At 33.8% G+C, this 19083-nt stretch overlaps 1 protein-coding gene across 1 annotated transcript in view; it reads left to right on the forward strand.

Moving 5' to 3' along the window:
- Window positions 1-5288: 5288 nt before the first annotated feature.
- The window catches only part of LOC142341648 (transcription initiation factor TFIID subunit 11-like), a 102289-nt gene continuing 88494 nt past the window's right edge, over window positions 5289-19083 (forward strand). Inside the window, exon 1 of the mRNA XM_075392763.1 lies at window positions 5289-5313. The gene's annotated coding sequence lies outside the window, so the exon portion shown is untranslated. The remainder of the gene's footprint in view (window positions 5314-19083) is intronic.

Consider the following 19083-nt stretch of genomic DNA (forward strand, 5'->3'; position numbering starts at 1 on the left):
ATTAGAGCGTAACTGCCTTCGATCGCTCCCTGCTGGTTTAAATATAACACTGCTTATTTGAGCAGCGCAGCTTTAAGATGCTCTTTTTAATCAAAAGCGTCCTTAGAACATTCAGCTGAATCAATTTCAACTTTTGAGCTTCACAAGGGCAATGAATAAATCTTGCTTTGGAAACTCCTTTTTTGTCAACTGAAAAACCACAAGCTTGATCGAAAGAGTGGTTAATACAGTAATCTTAGCGATTGAGTACATCATCTGTCAAAACAGGGGGAAAATTAGTTAAATCGTGATAACGGCAAATTTTTCTGCAAAATTTCCCGTTGTGATGCATTCAGTTAAATTCTCGCCTATCATTTTTTCTCTATTTTGTAATACTTACAAAAAAAACGTATCGCGAAATTACGGCTGGTGATGTAAAGAGAAAAGAATGCTAAATTCAGGGTCTTTGTTTACCATCATTGAATCATCTGTCATTGCTATTTTCTGAGAAACCCAAAGGCTGGAAACTTCGCCAGTCAGCCATGGAGCTATTTTGATTCAAAAATTTTGGACAGTCTTAGAGGGAACTAAAAAACACTCAAAAGCTATCGGTAACAAACTGAATCCCAATCTCATTGAATTTTGCGCTTATTCCTTAACAATTATGAGGGCTTACACATCATTTCCCCGTCTGAGACAAAGCTGGTTTGCACTGGAGCAGTAATTGTTGCGTCAAGTGATGCTGTTTCACAAGCTTTCAAATTAAGTAAGTAGATGTCACGTGGCCTAAAAACTTATGGGTTTTCTCTGGTTAAGCGCAGCTGCATTTGATTATCCCGTTTTCAGATCACCTCCAGAAAAAAACAGCCGATCAACGTCACCAAAGGGCAATTTTATTTAAAATTTTCATATTTACTAAAAAACAAGTAGGTGATAGCTGTTGGAAAGGTCTTTTCAGAACAAATTCCAGTTGCCTGTCCTCTCCAGGTCTCATCGACCTTATTGTCTACAAGTTATAAGGAGCCCTGGTAATGAACCTTCACACAAGCTGTAAGCTAGAAGTCACAGATAAAAGTCTTTCACTTGGTGGCGCGTGATCGGATGGTCGCAACAAAAATCGAGAAAAACGAACGAATTTAAAAAGAAACATCGCAGGACCAGTACTGAATTACAATTCAAAGAACCGAGCAAACTAAAGAAAACGCCATCAGCCTGCTTAGAAGAACAGCCTCCGATAATCAACAGATAAAATACCAAGACGACCACAAAAGTAAACAGAACACTACAAAAATCTAAAAAACAAAATTATTGCCCTTTCCTTAGAGAAAAATATGGTTATCGAAGTTATGATGTCTAACAACGTCAACTTCGAAGTGAGTTTAACTTATACGATGTGAGTTTAAACATCAAACTGCTAACTTTGTAGAAATAAAACCAGAGGGGAAGCCAACCAAATTTTGCAAAAACCTGTCTTTACGATGTCATTGAAAAGTGGCATCAAATTCACTATAACACGCAACTAAAAATTGAACTCCTCAACATCTATCATACTATCCATAAATAGGAGGCTTATATCATCTAAATGAAAACAACTGAGGGACCACGAAACAAAAGTAGCAACAAATGCAGTCAACAATCAAAAGTTAAAATTTCGAAAACAAATAGTGTCAAAGTAAATAAAAATTATCAGCAAAAAATTGAAACCCTTTAGCAGAGGCAATTATAACTAACTACAGAGCAAACGGGACCCAAAATTAATGGCTAATCGACAGACAAAAAACGGGCAAAATCCAAAATAAACAATTAATTTTTTAAAACAAGTCGTGTCAAAGTATCGAAAAATGTCAGCTATGATTAAAAACGACCAACCAATAACCACTAATTCAATAATGAATCTTTAGAGAGCCTAGATAATTTTCATTAGCAAGACTAAGTAGCAGAATAACAACGACAAATCGCAAAATAATAAAATATTAATATTTTTTTGTACACAAGTCGTGACAAAGTAGTAAAAACCTTCAGTTGTGAATTAAAAAATAAGTTAATCTCACAAAATTATATAAAGAGTTCCAAAAAGACCTATTATTATTGAGACTAAGTGACAGATTAATAATAATGACAGAAAACGGCAAAATTTGAAAAAAATGAAATTTTTGGAAAGCAAGTCGTGAAAACAGTTCAACATGAATAAAAACCATTAAATGGTCAAAATCAGACTCAAAATAGAGCCAATTAGATCTGCTCACAATGACACAATGTCACAGAGCAATAACAACAACGATAAAAGGTGGATTATCCAAAAAAAATGTTAACTGTTTTTGAAAAGCAGTGTCAAAATCCGTTAAAACAGTTAGATTTCAAAATAAATCAAAAATTTAACATGCAATTACCTGATTAACGAACCAATGAGACCTATCACAGATGAGACCCAAAAAAGGAAGCACAAAAACTGGCAAAATCCAAAAGTCACTTTTATGAATACAAATAGTATAATATGAAGCCACTTCAAAACTACTCTGTTTTTCTCTCCTTGCTATTTCAACGAGACTAAATTTACTGCTCCAGTTCACCTTCTCATTAACAGCAAAAATTGAAAATTGTTATCAGATCTTAAAATGATGGCGCCCAAACAATCAAAATTTTGAATTATAAAAAACTACGATCCCCGCAACTACGTGGAGTCACAAAACAAATCTATTCACTCTCCTCACCGGAGACACAATCGTTCTTTCAATAAATGTCTGAGAACAAAAAATTAAATATTTCAGATTGACCGATAGATGTCTCTGTACGACAATGAATTTTGATCAATTTTGTCTTTATTAAGTGCCTCAAAAGAGTCAGTAAAACGTCACAATCCAATTCTCTCCTCTTCATCAAACAGGGACGCATTATCACCTAGCTGTTGTCCCTCAAATTTAAAACTTGCATTTCTGGATATGTGACTCTTTTTACAATAACAATTCTTAGTGGAACCAAGAGATACAAATTCGATTACTGAGCTTACTTTCCTGAAAACTTGTATCAAATGGTCACTAGCTCAAATATTTTTAAATTCAATTCCTCATAGAAAGGGTATGCCTCAGAGGATCATACACCTGGCGTTACAATGTGTACTTGTACTACTGAAATGAACTTGAACGTAAAGTTGCAAGTTACGGGCACTGACCTATGGAGCATAGAACTAAAGTCAGTCAGGAATTTTTTCATTATGTTTAAGAGGTATTCTGGTCATAATTCGTCCTTTTTCAAAACCTGTAATTGACTTCCCATTTGGTCTGTTGATGTAGCTGTCTGAGATGCAATCCACACGCCTCTTTTTGCGACTGAGACGAAAGTCCATCATTGTTAAATAATTGGTCCTTCAATGCAAGAAGTGTATATATTGAAAATTAACTTGTTCCACTATGATTTGGTGGGATTTTAATTCCTCAATGGGGGGGGGGGGGGGTCTACCAATTACAAAATTATAGGCAGTGAACACTCTGTTGAACCCCACAATGCTTCTAAACGATTTGGAAGATGTGTAAAAACCTTATACGGCTAAAAGTCAATCAGGTTCCTCATGATTGTAGATAGAAGAAAAGTTAAGGATGAGTGAACATTGAATTATACAAAATTGTTTGGTTACATTAGTATTGCAAATTAGGGCAAAATATTCATTGCAAATAAAATTTGTAAACTATACTTTGGCTGTACTAATATTAAAAGGAATGGACAGGATGCAAGGAGGAAGAGTCTTCAACCAGTTTAAAAACAAACAAACAAATGAAGCCACATTTGAACTTAAACATAACACACGAGAACACAACAGAACTTGACTAACAAACTATGTTTATTTACAACAGGTTTGAACATAAGGATGCATGGAACTATAAATTACGACAGCGCTTCGTACAATTTTGAAAGCACTTTGAATAATAAATGCAGCAATGAAACATTCACATATTTAGGGTGCCTCTGAAATCTTTTATCATTACCATTAGGGGACCCTTAAAGGAATGTCTCCCCATTTCAAATGTAAACATTTTCCTTCATAAACGATAGTTGAGAAAAAATGATTGTTTAAAATAGGTCTTCGCTGAATGCGCTTTGCAGCGTCTAATTTTGTTACTAATGAAGGTTGCCCCATTAACCCAGGATTTTGATATAGAAAGTTAACTCAGTTTGGGATAATACGTTTTGAAACTTTTGTTACCACTGCATCATTTTTAGTTGATTTGATGTAGAATTAAAAGATGTAAAAATCGTGCATGTATCTGAACTAATCTAAATCTCACATATGTGATTTGATTTTGGAAGTAGATCGCTTCAATCTTCTTTTTCTCGCCCTAGTTGAGTTCTCTGACTTGTGATAGAATTTTGCGCCCTAAATTTATCTTGAAGACTGCATTTTTAGGTAATGTATGTTATGACCATATATTCATCCATTAAGGATTGATAGACCAGTTTGGATTGCAGATCCAATGAACTGAATTGATCGTCTGTTTCGGGCATCATAGTTTTCTATTGAAAATTGTTACGCTTAGTATGAATATTATGATACTTCAGCTTTTGATTGGTTGAAAAACATAGAAAGGGGAAAAAAGCGCGACTAACATTTCAAAAACTCAGCTGTTAGTACTATCGCTCCTATGAAGTTGGCTCTATATAGCACTGCGAATTAAAGTGACATTTGAAATAGCCGCAATCAGAACGTTTCCGCCCCGAACCTGTCAGACCACACTGCTTAGCTCATGAGGCAAAGCTGGAAAACAAGCGAGCGCGACAGGACATCAAAAAGCAATGACTCGAATTAAACAAGTTGAGCTTCATTGAAATAGATTTCGGAGGTTCTATCGCAATATAGTGGAACGAAACCAATAAAAGATACAAGGAGCCTTACACTATTTCATCATAGGCGTTGAACAGATGACAGTGCAGCCACACGAGATATTTGTTGTATCAGGCGCACTTGAAGCAAAATGGAAGCACAAACAGAAATAGAAACACTTGGGACTTTGCAGCGCCAGTTCCAAATAGTTTAAACATGAACAGCTGCTTCCTATTTGTGAACGTCTCAGATCGAAATATTCAACAGAGTCTGGTACTTAAAATCATAATCCAAACATAAAACATTTAACAATAACCTGTAGTACAAAACCTTTCAAATTCGCCTAACGAACTTGAGAATTGTATTGTCCCAAAAATCCGCAATATGCAAAAAAACTATCAAAATGCAGCAGAAATATATTGCAAGACTACTCTCTACCACCAAGACGAACTGCTTGCAGTTTACTGCAAATTGCATGTAATAGTTACATTAGCATAATTGTTGTGATAAACTTATTAAATAGCAATTCGTTGCTGTTTAATAAGTTCTTTTCAGTTGTAGTTGCCGACGAATCGGATAAGACTTGGGGCCCAAATAACTGAGATTTTAGAGATCCGCTTAGTGTATAACCCCTATGGTTCTAATTATTGATGCGAGTTGCGTTAACAGAGCAGTCACACGAACCCCTTACATACTTCTCAAACAGTACAGCATTCTAGGACATACATTCAAAATCAGGTCTGAACCTAAATCATAGAAGCGGTGCTGGCCTCTGTCTGCAACAGCTGCTCGAAAAATTGCCATTGAAACAACGAAAGGACCTAATAATCTGGCATGATCTCCTGAATAATACAGTGACACCACACAAGAGCAACAGAAACAATCCTTTATCAGTCAACGAATTGAAATATATCCTGACGAAATACAGCGATCAAATATTAGGCTTCGTTTGCTGTAATCCTTTTGGGTCACCCGATCTTTTCAAAAGACTGTGCGATCTGAAAATTGCTACTGTTAATAGTGTGAGACGTCATTTGATTTCCCCAAGAAAGAAGAAGTCACAGTATTATAAAGCAGAACTAGAGCGAATTCATCCGACGTCACGAATTGAAGTGAATTTGCTTAGAACAGTTATTCAGCAACAACGTACATTGAACAAATTAATCTTGAAGAAAAGATCAAAAACCAGAAAGAGGGAAAATAAAAAATAATAACATTTAGAAAGTCAAAACCTCTGTATGCTCTTTTGTTGAATTGTCAATAATCTTTGCTAGTCAGTTTCGGTTTCTTAGCTGTGATCTCTGGGTGAACTTTTGAGATTTCGTTTTCTTGGAGCTGCCGTCTGAGATCGTTGCTGAGGGATTGACTCTGTGGTGCTAAAAGTGCAGGACTAGTTGCTTGCTTATAATTTGGATGAAACGCGCAACAGTAATAAATGCTTCCTCAGTAATTTGATATTTTGCTTAATCAGCACAGGCAGTTTTTGAGATGTTGATATCTTGGAACTGCTAAAAGCAATAAAGTTCAAATTCTCGACTGAAGTATAAATATTAAATACTACTATTCTGCTTACTCTTCGTGTTCATTCTGCATACATTTTTTTGTTCTTTGGTTTTTGTAAATTAATGTAATCTGTCCTTAAATTTTAACTTCCGTAGTCGACTAGAATTCCTCAAATGATGTCAGAAGCTACAAATTCTGTTGGAAATGAAATTCAAATGGAGAGGACCGCAATCAACGATATAGCGAACTCGACAGTCCTGGAAAGCAAAATTGTGCGTAATGTCTCTGAAGCAATGCCCGAACTCAGATTTCACGGAGAAACACTAATTAGAAATGGTAAAGACCTTGATACTCCCGTTGCAAAAAGTGTTAAAAGGAGCTGTACTGTTCTTAGTCCAGTGGAAGAGTCGAATTCAGATGTGAATTTAGAGAAGACAGTAGAATCTAGCATTAAAAGATCAATTGATCACTTAGTTCCGTGTATACTTGAAACCATTAGGACAGAACTGCGCAATACTATCAGTGAAATTGTCAATGCAAAAAAATAGTGACCTAAGAAATGAACTCGATGGTAAAGTCAACTTGGAAGCTGCCAAATCTAAGCTCAAAACTCTTTCTGAATCGGAGCTCTTAGAAACGTATAAGATATAATATCAAACTGCTTGGGTTATCTCCATGTTCATCTGAAGGTAAAGAAATTTATCAATAGACATCGAAGTTAGTTGTTGATGTTGCAGCGGACATCGGTATGAAATTGAAGGAGGAGGACATCTCAATTGAGCACCGACTGACGTCAAATTCCGAAAAAAAACCAATAATAGCAACATTTGTGCGCAGAATAACAAAACTTGACTTCATGAAAAAGAAAAAAAAACTTGAGTAAAGCGCGAGTTAATTTTATCAACTTGATGAAGGCAGATGAAATTCATTATGGTAAAGGGAGGGCACTTTGTTCTATCAGTGGAAGTACGACAATTTAGCCTACAAAATTCATGGTTTGTACGAAGGTGGAATTGATCTCAATTACAGCATAAAGTGCACTTAATTGTTTCAACTCCTTTATTCCACCACCACGCGCAAATATCAATAATCAAACTTTTCGTCAGTTAACTTTCCCACACGACAAACAGAAAACCCAACATCATTCAGCGATACCCTCAAGTTCTTCAAAATTCAGATTTCTGGACTACGGTTCTAGACAAAGATTTTTTTCGTCCCCAATGCTGAAGGTTCAATACATAAAAGTAACACAAAAACTATAACGATCCTCAATGTAAATGTTCGATCTCATAGAAAAAATGTGTTGAACCTAGAAGCTGATATTTATAGTCTGGATGTACAACCTGATGTAATTTGTTTAACTGAAACCTGGCTTTCTGAAAAAGATGAAATCTGCAACTATCTTGTTACTTAATACAATAGTTTTGTAGCAACGAATAGGAATTCTAAAGGGGGTCGAGTCATGTTGCAATGTAACAAATTTTGCAGTAATACAACGGAAAGCAAGATCGACTTTCAGGAAGCTCTTTGTGCAGATATCAGCAAAAATAAACAAACGTTTAAAACTGTAGTTGTATATAACCCACCACGCTCAAACAAAGTTGAATTTGTCAATATGATGGATAAATTTTTAGAAAATCTAAGTTCAAGCAACAACTTATTTGTGATGATATGAATTTGGATATTATGAAAAATAAAGTGCTGAGCAGAAATTACTTGTACAGCATTACAGTAAATGGTTTCTGTATTTCCTCACCCGAACCAACACGTTCAACTAATGAGTACAATTCTTGCTTGGACCATTTCATTTATCAAAATTCGGATAAGCATGTTTCTGTAGAAGTCCTAGAACATCACAATTTTACTGATCATAATCCCGTTATTCTAACGTTGCGAACAAGTGAAGATATAAATAAAATTGATTTAATGTTCCGAGATACTAGCTTTGTAAAAAATAAAGATGCTGTGAGCCGTTACAAAGATGCTGTCAGCCGTTACAAAATAAAGATGCTGTGAGCAATATTAACGATCTCTTAACTACGGAACAGCGCCAAAATACTATAAACTGTTTAGAATTAAAGAATTCGAGAGGACGACATGAATTCCATAGTCCTAGATTTGTTACCACCCTCATATACAGCCTGAAGCCTAGGTATATCACTTCATAATAGGAGGAATCAACTCTTCACGAACCAACCAATACCTCTCTTCAGCTCGCTACAACCCAACACCCAATCATAAAAACTTCAATGCCATCAGAACAAAAAATGGCGTATCAAACACAGAAAACATCCACTGTAAGGAATCATCATCTCCATATTTACCTCGATGTTCAATAAGAAGCACTATCTGCTTTTCCAGTGATCACTGATCTCCGAGTCAAAATCAATGAACAGCAGTTGATTGAGAAAACTATCCACTTTCATCAGGAGTTGTAGGAAACGAAACTTGAGTATCTACAATTGTCCTTTGAAAAAATGAAGATGGAATGCAGAGAAACAGAGAATGACACATCATATGAGTACTCGATGAGCCAATATGTGATCTCTAATAAATCAAGAGAAACTAATGAAACCAACGAACAGGCATATTGCAAATCGTTCTCGCAAAAAAATCTGAAACTGGAAAACTCAATTAAAGAGCTGAAAAAAGAAAACAAATATCTCTAGTCAGAGTTGAGTAGGCTGCGGAAGATTTCAAAATACTAAACGAATAAGGAAGCAGAGACAAAGAAAAGAGAACCGAAGACAGATTTGACGATAGAATCACTGATCAACACGTTCTCGGGGTTCATGTTATTAATGACGACCAATGTTTCGTCATTTTGGAAGGCAAATGTTCCCTGTGATGGATTAGTAGAAAATTTTGTATACATCTTTGTATTCAAGCTGCATATACATAAGTCGCAGGAACTGGATTTAATTCTCCAGGTCCCTCATTTCTACCCTCGTCCATTTTGTGCGGCTATTCAAACAGCATCTGATTTCACCTGAACCTTGATATTGACAAAAACTCAAAAGCATAACTAAAACTCGTATAATAGTCCAGAAGTCAAAAAATTATTTACGATGCAGTTATTTTCTTTTTGCTCCTTTCTATTTTCGGAGTGAGCTGTAGTATTAGAGCTGCTACAAATGAACGGATAATTAATCAAGAACGTCGACCGCATACATTAAAAAGTTAGTTGCAACTACTTATAGCACCCGCAAAACAGTTTATTGCGTTCTTAGGCTAACAAATAAGTTAACATCTGAGCCTTCAAATTCCAATAACTAAAAGAGCCTCAGTTTAGGCCTGGACCCATTAAAACTAGAACTAAATTTGAGAAGGCTTCGCAAAGACTGCTCAATTTCCTTTTCCTCGCTTAAATTTTTAAATCAGATTAACTACTCAGAAGAAAGAAGGCGAACCAAGCTGAAGAAATCAGGCGCATACGCAAGGATGAATCAGGCTCAGAGGGCTCCCGCTTTTTAATACTTTTCAAAAGGAAAAAAAGCTTTTGTTGAGATAGGCGGAGCTACTTTACTCAATTTCTTAGGGAAGAGGAAAATTAGAAAACCGTGTCACTATAAACGAGTACGTGGCTGTCCGCTCCCTATTGGCCCAAAGCTTCAACGATAATATTGAGGAAAGGAGCAGGATGAGAATGATTATTGTTCCAGATCACGGATGCAGACAACAGTTTTTCCTTTGCATCTAAATTTTTTTCAGACAAAATCATCCAGTGAAAACCATTAACGGATCTTCAACTAGAAAAACATCGACAGAATCATATAAACGACAGAATATAATCTGATATATTAAAGTGTTCACTTACAAATACCAAAAAGACAAATACTTAGACGGCGGACCTTCGCAAATGTCTACTTTTCCTCTTGAAAAAAACAACTCAACCCGATTCAACTGGTAATCAGTAAGCTTGAACATTTTTATACTAAGGACATTTAATTTGAGACTTATAGCACAAACAGGTCTTAGGCACATAACTTTACATTCGATTTGTTATTATTGTACCGACCCCACTTGTGAGGGGAGGAACTATATACTCAAATGGTTTTTTTGTTCAGTCAATTTTGGCCGATCGATAGGAGAGAAATGTGAGTGGTATCATTAAAAAGCTGGTCCAGCGTAGAATTAAGAAAATTTTTTTGATTTTCGTTTTTTTTCGAGGAGTTATCGAGGAATGAAGTTTCGTGTAAACCTGTGATATTTGTTCACTTTTAGTGTGATTTTTCTTCAAAATAAGATATTTTTTATAAAAAATAGTATTTCAAACTCAAATTTCTTGCCAAAAAAATGAACCAATTTTGTGTTTCTGATAGACTAAAGGCAATAACAAAACTAGTTCTGGTCTCATAGGGAGCTTCAATATCAAAAATCGAAATCTATTTGACAGCTCTTTTTTTATAAAAATTTTCTACTTTTTTTGCTTTTTTAGGTCACCTAGAGACAAGTCACTTTTTATATCAAGATTCCGTTAATGACAAATCTCCTTTACAAGCAAATGAAGCCCGTTGAACATTGAACAAAAAAATCGTTCTTGATTTTTTGTTTTCGTGATGTTTTTTGTTTTCGTGATTTTATAAGAATCTAAGAATTTTTGAATTTGTTTTTGGGGTTTCACTATTTTTTGGTGTCTTATGGCATGGACTCATTGACTAACTGTGCATTATGTTCCAAAATGAGATCTAAGTAAAAAAATCTAGTGCTTTGAGTGGACAGCTATTGGCTGTGAAGTCTTTAAAAATAATTTTTCGATTTTTTTTTTGAACATTAACCAATCATAAACTTATTATTGTGAACTGTAAGTCAGTCTCTGTGATGACAGCACCCTCTTCAGTCCTACTGTAACCAAGTTTGATCCAGCTGGGGGTTTTATCTTCTAGCTTTTAGTAATCTGACTTCAATGACACAAGATTAATGGAGATGTTCAGTGGATCACAGATAAAATTTTTGGAGAAAAGCTTATGGTTTCAAATGGCTTCCACCTTTTCCTCTCGCACTTTACTGACTTTTTGGTTTTTGCCTGATTTTGTTGTTGTTTTCACAGTCATAAGACTTGTTGTGATGTCTTTTTGATCACCTATTTATGACAAACATCTCCATATTCCTATTGAAGCATATACGAGCGTATTTATTGACCCCGTTGAAATCTTTTGAATTTAATGGCTGTTAAGAATTTGAAAATAATTTTTCGAAAATTTTTTGGAACATTAACAAATCTCAAAATTTCTGTGAACTGTTAGTCATTCTTAGTCTTGACAGAACCCACTTGCCTTCTACTGCAACTAAAAAAATCTCGTTAGCTGTTTTATCTTCTAACTATTGATTATTATTTAAATATCAAAAGAATTCAACTTTTTTAAAGAAATTTTGGATAACTTTGTATTATTGGTTACTTTTGCACTCTTATCTTAAAATCCAAATATAATACACATTATCTAAATATTATTCTTATCGCATTGGCTTAAATAAGACATTCAATGGATGACAGATAAAGTTTTCAGAGAAAAGCTTATGGTTTAAATGGCTTCGAAATTTTCTTCTCTCACCTTTCTACTGAGTTCTGGTTTTCGCCTGTTTTTGTTTTTGTTTTCATAGTCTTAAGACATATTGTGATGTCTTATTGGTTTTCTATGCATGAGAAAAAAATTTTTCCTGCCACGGTGTTATTTTAGAGCGTAGTTATTGATTTCCGTAGAAAGCTTTGAGTTTAATGGCTGTTAAGACTTTAAAAATAAATTTTTGACATTTTTTTGGACATTAACCATTCCCAATCATTTTTTTTGTGAACTGTCAGTCACTTCGAGTACTTTCAGAATCCTTTTTTATTTCTAGTGCAGCCAAAAATAATCTGGTCAGCGGTTTTCTCTTCTACCTATTAGTTTTAAAACTTCAATGCCACTAGTTTTTAATTTTTTTTTAATTTTGGGTACTTTTTCTTATTTACGGATCCTTTTGAAATCTTATCACATTATCCTATAACTGATAGTTTTCAATGGTTTAGGGAAGACGTTCAACGGCTCATAGATAAAGTTTTCAGAGAAGAAGTTATGATTTAAATTGCTTCGACACTTTCTTCTGGCACTGTTCTACTGAATTTTTGGTTGTTACCTGTCTTTGTTGTTCTTTTCATCGCCAAAACCTTATTGTAAGGTCTTATTGACAAAATTTGGACGGCAGACAAACTTGTTGTCCCATGGAGGCATACTTTAGCGTATTTTGTGGATTCCGTTGAAAGCTAACGAAATTAATGGCGTTGATACAACGATTTTTCTCAACAATTTCGTGGTTCTAAAGTATTTGATCATATTTGGTTTTTTAAAATTATATTGATACAAAAAAGAATCCCATTGCTGTTAAAAAATTATTTGAACATAAAGTTTTTAGTGAAAGGTTTATTTTTTAATGCCTTCGACACTTTTCTCGCTCAATTTTTTCTTGAAATTGCTGTTTTTGTTCTTTAGGTAGCCGTAAATTGCTGTCAAATCTCTAAATCTTGTAACTGAGGACTGAGTTAACGATGCTACCCGAATCAGTTAGTCAGTTTATAGCCTTACGTCTTAAAGTTTGATATACATTTTCAAATATTTTTCAAACTTTTCAGTTTTTGTTGTTCTTTTCGTCAAATTGTAACTTATTTTCATCAATCAGAAGTCACATCCAATTTCTTATAATTCAAAAAATAACGTATCTACTGATAATATTTGTCACCGGTGCTTTGTTTGTTGGACAATATGCGTTTTTATAAACGTTTTTTGAGTGGTCATTTTTTGCGTTTCTTCTCTTCTTTCAAAACAATCGCGTGGTAACAGATCCCAATGGTTTACAAATTTGGTCCAAATAAACTTATTTAATCTCTCAGTATGTTTCCTGAAGCTAAATTAGTATAAAATAGGAAATGAATTAAAAATACATAATATTCAGATAATAGATAATGATTTTAATGGTAGCAATAGTTTGTTTTCGCAAACCGTTTGTAATTTTTAAAGTTTTTCTTTAGTTCGTTTCTAAGGCTTAGTCTACCCAAAGATAAAGCCTTTTGTTTTGTATGAACTTTTTAGTGATTTATCAAGGATTATTTAGTTAAAAGCTAATGATTTTTAAGACTTAAAATTTCTTGGTTTGAAAAATTTTGATTAGTTTTTGAATTTCGCCTTACTGATCATTCTATTTAATGACTTTTAACATACTCTCATTGAGAAAACTTTCCATCCGGTGTATAGTTAGAAGAAAATAAATTTGAGTAGTTAAGGTTTTATCTGACTGCATTTTGACGTTGTTACTCTGTGCTTTTAAATTTAGATATTCAGTTTTTGCCGTGAAATTTATTTTTGCTAATTTTTTGGTTGTTTTTTGTCTCGTAGTCTCTTTAATGTCAGATCTAATTTGCGCTGTAATAAAGCATGGCATCAAGTAATTCAATTAGTAGATGGGTTTTGTAACGATTGTTTTCAAACTTCTTTTTGTTATTTCTTCATTTGGTTGACAATTATGCCAAAAATGTAGATGAGCTCGGGTCGGAACATCATGTGCGAACGCACATTAACGAGCCGCCTTGTCCTTTATCAAGTAAGACTGGCATACAGTAGGAGGTCCCGTTTTGTGTGATTTGTACTAGCCCGGCCTAATTTGATATTATCCATTAGGCACACGTAGTTGTTCCGCAAAATATGGATATGGATAGTTTCACAAAAAACGTCAATGATGCATTTTGGCTAATTATCAAATTAAATTAGCTAAAACTAGCTGCCATTTAGGGCTCAATTTTGAAAAAAAAAACGGATTAAAGAGTTCAACAACACTCTGTTATCTTAAGAAGTAAAACCAACAAAATTATCGTTATTTTAACATACTGCTCATCAAAATTGGCAAAAATTGCGTAAAAATACGGAAAATGTGAACAAAAACAACGAAAATCAGTAAAATGTTTACAAAATTTTAAACCTCGATAACTCAGGTGGGGAAACAGGCGGAAAACCTGAAATTGAAAAGAGTCTTTTTAATTATAGATTCTACGCTCGGCGGGCTTTTTTTATACCACTCACAAGCGTCTACGATGAATATATCGATCAGCCAAATTGATTGAACAAAAAACCAAAAACCCATTTCAGTAAATAGTTCCTCCCCCACTTAAGTGGGTCGGAACAATTAACTGCCGGAATCTTTTCCTATAAATTAGGGATATAACTTTCTGTATTAAAGTAGGAACAATTAATTCATAAAAAGTACAAAAATAAAAAGTAGAAAACAACTTAAAGTTAATAACAACTAATGGTTGAATTATACAAAAAAAACATGGTTTTGTTACTGAAAATGAGTTAGGAGGACGCCATTTTCTTTTGAAGAAAAAGGACCACTAAGACATTCTTAAGCTATTGAAAATTATAAACAATAGGTTTGCTCGGTTTAATCGAAAAAGGGAGATCAAAGTATAACAATGGAAAAAAGCTTAACTGCCAGGTGCACGTTTTTACAAGCTAATTAGCTGGTAGATCATTTGTTCATTCATTTCGCACACGAAAACTAAACCTTGGTCTTTGTTTGTTCACGGCTAATCCCCAAAATAGTAAAATGACAAGACGAATGGTAGGCATTTAGCTTAGTAAATTCGGAGATGAACTTTTACCCATTTATAGATCAAGGCTGAATATTGTTATTGCAACCAGTCAAGTTAACTTCTATTTGAACAGATAAAGTGAACTTTAACTTAGAAGCCTTTCGCTAATCTTAAACCACATTGTGGTAAACAGCATGATTTGGGATTATTTGTTTGAAAAACATTGCAGGAAGAAAACAAAATGTTGACTAATTGACATTTAAGTGGGTTCATACATTGTGTAAATATGGCTTTGCTCAGCCGGTTAATTCGGTTCAACATCTAATTGGTTCAGTTGCAAAAGTTCGTCACATTTTGTACAAGAACCAACAATATACGCCATAAGTCAAGACCAATTAGTAAAGCAGAACGGGTAATTGGAAGAGCCGCTGTATCTCCTTCCACACCTACTACAAATATTACACCACACCGTCTGAGGCCTCTTCCTTTTCCCACGCGTTTCAAAAGCAACTGCACATTTATGGTAAAACACTGTTGTAATATTTTTACAAAGCAAATATCTTCCACGACAAAAAGCAAAACAAACTACAAAAAAGACCGCACAAAATAACAGAAAATTGAACTTTCCGAAATGAATTAGTAATGAAAAAATATACCATGTGCAAAAATCAAGCAGCGAATAAATTTTAAAGACTCAAGCTTTCAATCAAATCCAAAATAAAATTTAAAAACTGAAAGCAAATTCTAAAATATAATTGAAAAACAAATTTGCAATTGAATAATATTACTCATGTCTTATAATTCGGAAAAAAGCAGCTTGACCGAAAAAAAAATTGACACAACTCTTGTGACTTGATCAATTTTAAGCACGGTCATGTTTTGATACATGGTTTATCTCAGTAGGAAAAGATCAAGTGATTCTCCACTACAAATGTCAATTAATGTATATGTTAACGTTGAAATCGATTTTATCATTTCAATTGCGCTTGAAAATCATAAATACGGGGAAACAGAAATACTACACATTTCTCCGAGTTTTCAAATGGCAGCAAAATTCAATAGTGCAATATATCGTTCTCTTCAGCTTAAAAAAACAACTTAAAGCTTACTAAATATGCCAAAGCCCGGCAGGAAACATATGCCCATGAATTGTGTTTCAAATTACGCGCGCTTCATCTAATTGTTGCGACCTACATTAGAGGGGGAGGAACTATATACTCAAATGGTTTTTTTTTGTTCAGTCAAATTTGGCCGATCGATATAATCATCGTAGAGAGTTGTGAGTGGTATCATTAAAAAGCCCGTCCAGCGTAGAATATGGAATTAAAAAGATTTTTTCAATTTTGGCTTTTTATAGGGAGTTATCGAGGTTTAAAGTTTTGTGAATATGTGACGTAATTCAGCTGTTTTTAATCAAATTTTCGGTAACTTTGACCTAATTTTCGTCAATTTTGCTAAAGTTTGTTCAAATTTTTTTACTGCAGTGTTATTGATTTTATCTCTAAAGATAGAGAAGGGTTGCTGAATTCTTCGATCCAAATTTTTTGGCTAGAATTTTTGCTAAATTTGTCAAAATTCGACATTTTTCTTGAACAAAATCGCTTTTTAGCCCAATCATTTAAAACTTAATGGGAGTAGATACCTTAAAACTGCTGCCGTATTCTTTTTAGGCTAACAAACGAGCTAGTTCTATATCCGCTGGCTTAGAGAGTCTTCTGGAATTATTATTTCGCCAGTTTTTTGCAAATTAAAACCCGATAATTACACAAATTGCAATTATATTTTTGACACCCTGAAAAAGTTTGTTGAAAAAATGATCTGTTTCGCAACCATTTGAACAAATGAGTATTTTGTTAGAATGCTCAGCAACATCTGGGCTGATGTTTATCTCGTCATGGATCCCAACAAGAAAAGTTTTTCCAGATTTTAATGGTGCGCGACTTTTTTTCAAAATATTCCCGCTTTGAAGAGGTTTTTATGTAAACCTTTTTTACTTACAAGAAATTCAGATCAGGGCTTAATGAATGACAGATAGTATTTTAAAAAAAAACAAGGCGCAAGGAGATTATATTACGGTTTCAGAAACAGCTCAGAGTATTAGTGGTTATGACCAAATGTTTTCGTAAAATTTTTAACTTTTTTCTTGAATTTTGCTTTCATTTGTTATATTTTTGTAGTCCAATAGCTTATTGTCCCCATTCAAAGATCCAATTATTTTTTAAAGTTATAAATGAATCTAGACAAATCATTCAGTTGTTATCTAATGTCTGTTTTAACTCTTAATATATTTGTTTTAAGAAAATACCGGTTAATTTTTGAATTTTGCCACTATTTTTTTTATCTTATTTCTCTTATCTTCGGTTTCAGACTCAGTAAAAAAAGCAGAAACCGATTTCTTGTTATTCATAAATTAATGTTCGTAATGTTTTTATGTTCATTTATTGGTCTCTTTTTTTATACAACGCGTTTTCAATTTTTTCTTAAGATTCGCAAGTCCAACAGAGGAAAATTATAGAAAACGCACATCGTTGAGAACAAAGCGTATATGGATACGGTAATTGTTTTAGTTATATATTTTATGCTTTTCGGGCTGAGACACAGTTATCTCGCAAAGTTTCAATGAATTTCTGTGTTTTTGCCTATGTTTGTCTTTTTTTGTTGTTGTTGTACGCCATATACCTGATAACGATAGGTCTCAATTGCTGCCACAGGGCGTATAACTCAAGCTAGTTAAAGATTTCAGTTTATAGCTGTTTGTTTTAATGACAAAATGAATTCAGAAAAACGTTTTTTTTGAACTGTATACTTTTGCTTTCATTTTCGTATCCATGTAACTCAATCTCACAAATAAAAAACCCCAATTACTTTTGTTGATTCATACATTTTTTCGCGCTTGGTTATACGTTGTGAAATATGGCTTCGACCATTGATTTCACAAATAAGTTTTCGAGACTTCTAAACTGTTAAATTTTTGGCTTTCTTTTTGTTCTCATCTTCACGTAGTCCTTTTATAAGGAAAGCTCATTGATGTTAAAATGAAAAAAGTGACAACTTATTTTCTTGCAGATATGATCTTATAATTATAGTGCCTCAAATAGTGTGATATCGTAAAATTGTTCGAAGTTTTGGCTTCTTTAGTTATTTGTTATTTTGTAGGGTCGTGACTTAGTCTTATTATTTACTGGCCAATTTGGCATCCGGAGTATCACAATCTGATTCAACGCTGTCTGTTGAAACTTTAAGTCTGTTATAAAATGTGAAAATACTTGTTTTCAAAAATATTTTTGGGTTTTTGAGCTTCATCATTTTTTTAAAACGTTTTTCGGTTGATTTGTAGCTCAATCTCTGTAAACACAGGTCACAACACGTTTCCAGTGAACAGTATTTTAATATCTATGAAGGTTTTAGCTTCAAACGCTTGTTTCTCGTCTTTATTACTACTGTTACTACGAGATTTCGCAAAATATTTGAGATTTTTTATATATTTGTATATTTTACAGGATTTTTGTTTTCTTTTTAATTTATAACAATAATCATAGGTTCCATAATTTCGCGCAATAAAACATTCGATAATGACATGTCTTAATTGCTTCCTATGGAGATATAAACGAACATGTTAAAAATTTCAGTTGATATCTAATTACCTTAATAATGGTAAAATAATTGTTTTCAAAAATGGAAACGTATTTTTGAACTTCACACCTCGTTGCTCTTTTTGATCGACCAGTTAACCAGTCGCATTGAGGACAGGTCTCCTATATTTTCTAATGAAGTATAGGTAAAATCGTTTTGTTTAGGTTTTATCTGATGCTAGTTTGATTTTGTTATGGTTTCATTTATTATAGCCACCGATTTTTGGTCGTAAAAACAGTTTGTTGTTTGATATTTTTTATTGTCCTTTCTAGTTGTCCTATTAAAAACAACGTTCATCGGCCCTCTAGGGTGGCATTATTGTATTCGATTGGTTGTTTACTTAATGATATGTATGTTGTTGAAGGTTTTCTAACTCTTCGTCATTTGGTAGCCAATTAAATCAAGAATGTGGATGAGCGGGGTCGGAACCTTATGTGCATACGCACATTACCGAGCCGCCTTGTTATGGAAGCAAAAAATCATTAGTTTTAGATCGACGAATAAATGACTACCGAGCAGAAAACAATTTTATACGAATTTTGCCGATATCTCCAGATTATACAGCTCATTTTTCTGGCACCTCTATTCATTTTCT

The sequence above is a fragment of the Convolutriloba macropyga genome, chromosome 6 (genome assembly GCF_964194025.1).
Source record: "Convolutriloba macropyga chromosome 6, txConMacr16.3, whole genome shotgun sequence".
Taxonomy (NCBI): domain Eukaryota; kingdom Metazoa; phylum Xenacoelomorpha; order Acoela; family Convolutidae; genus Convolutriloba; species Convolutriloba macropyga.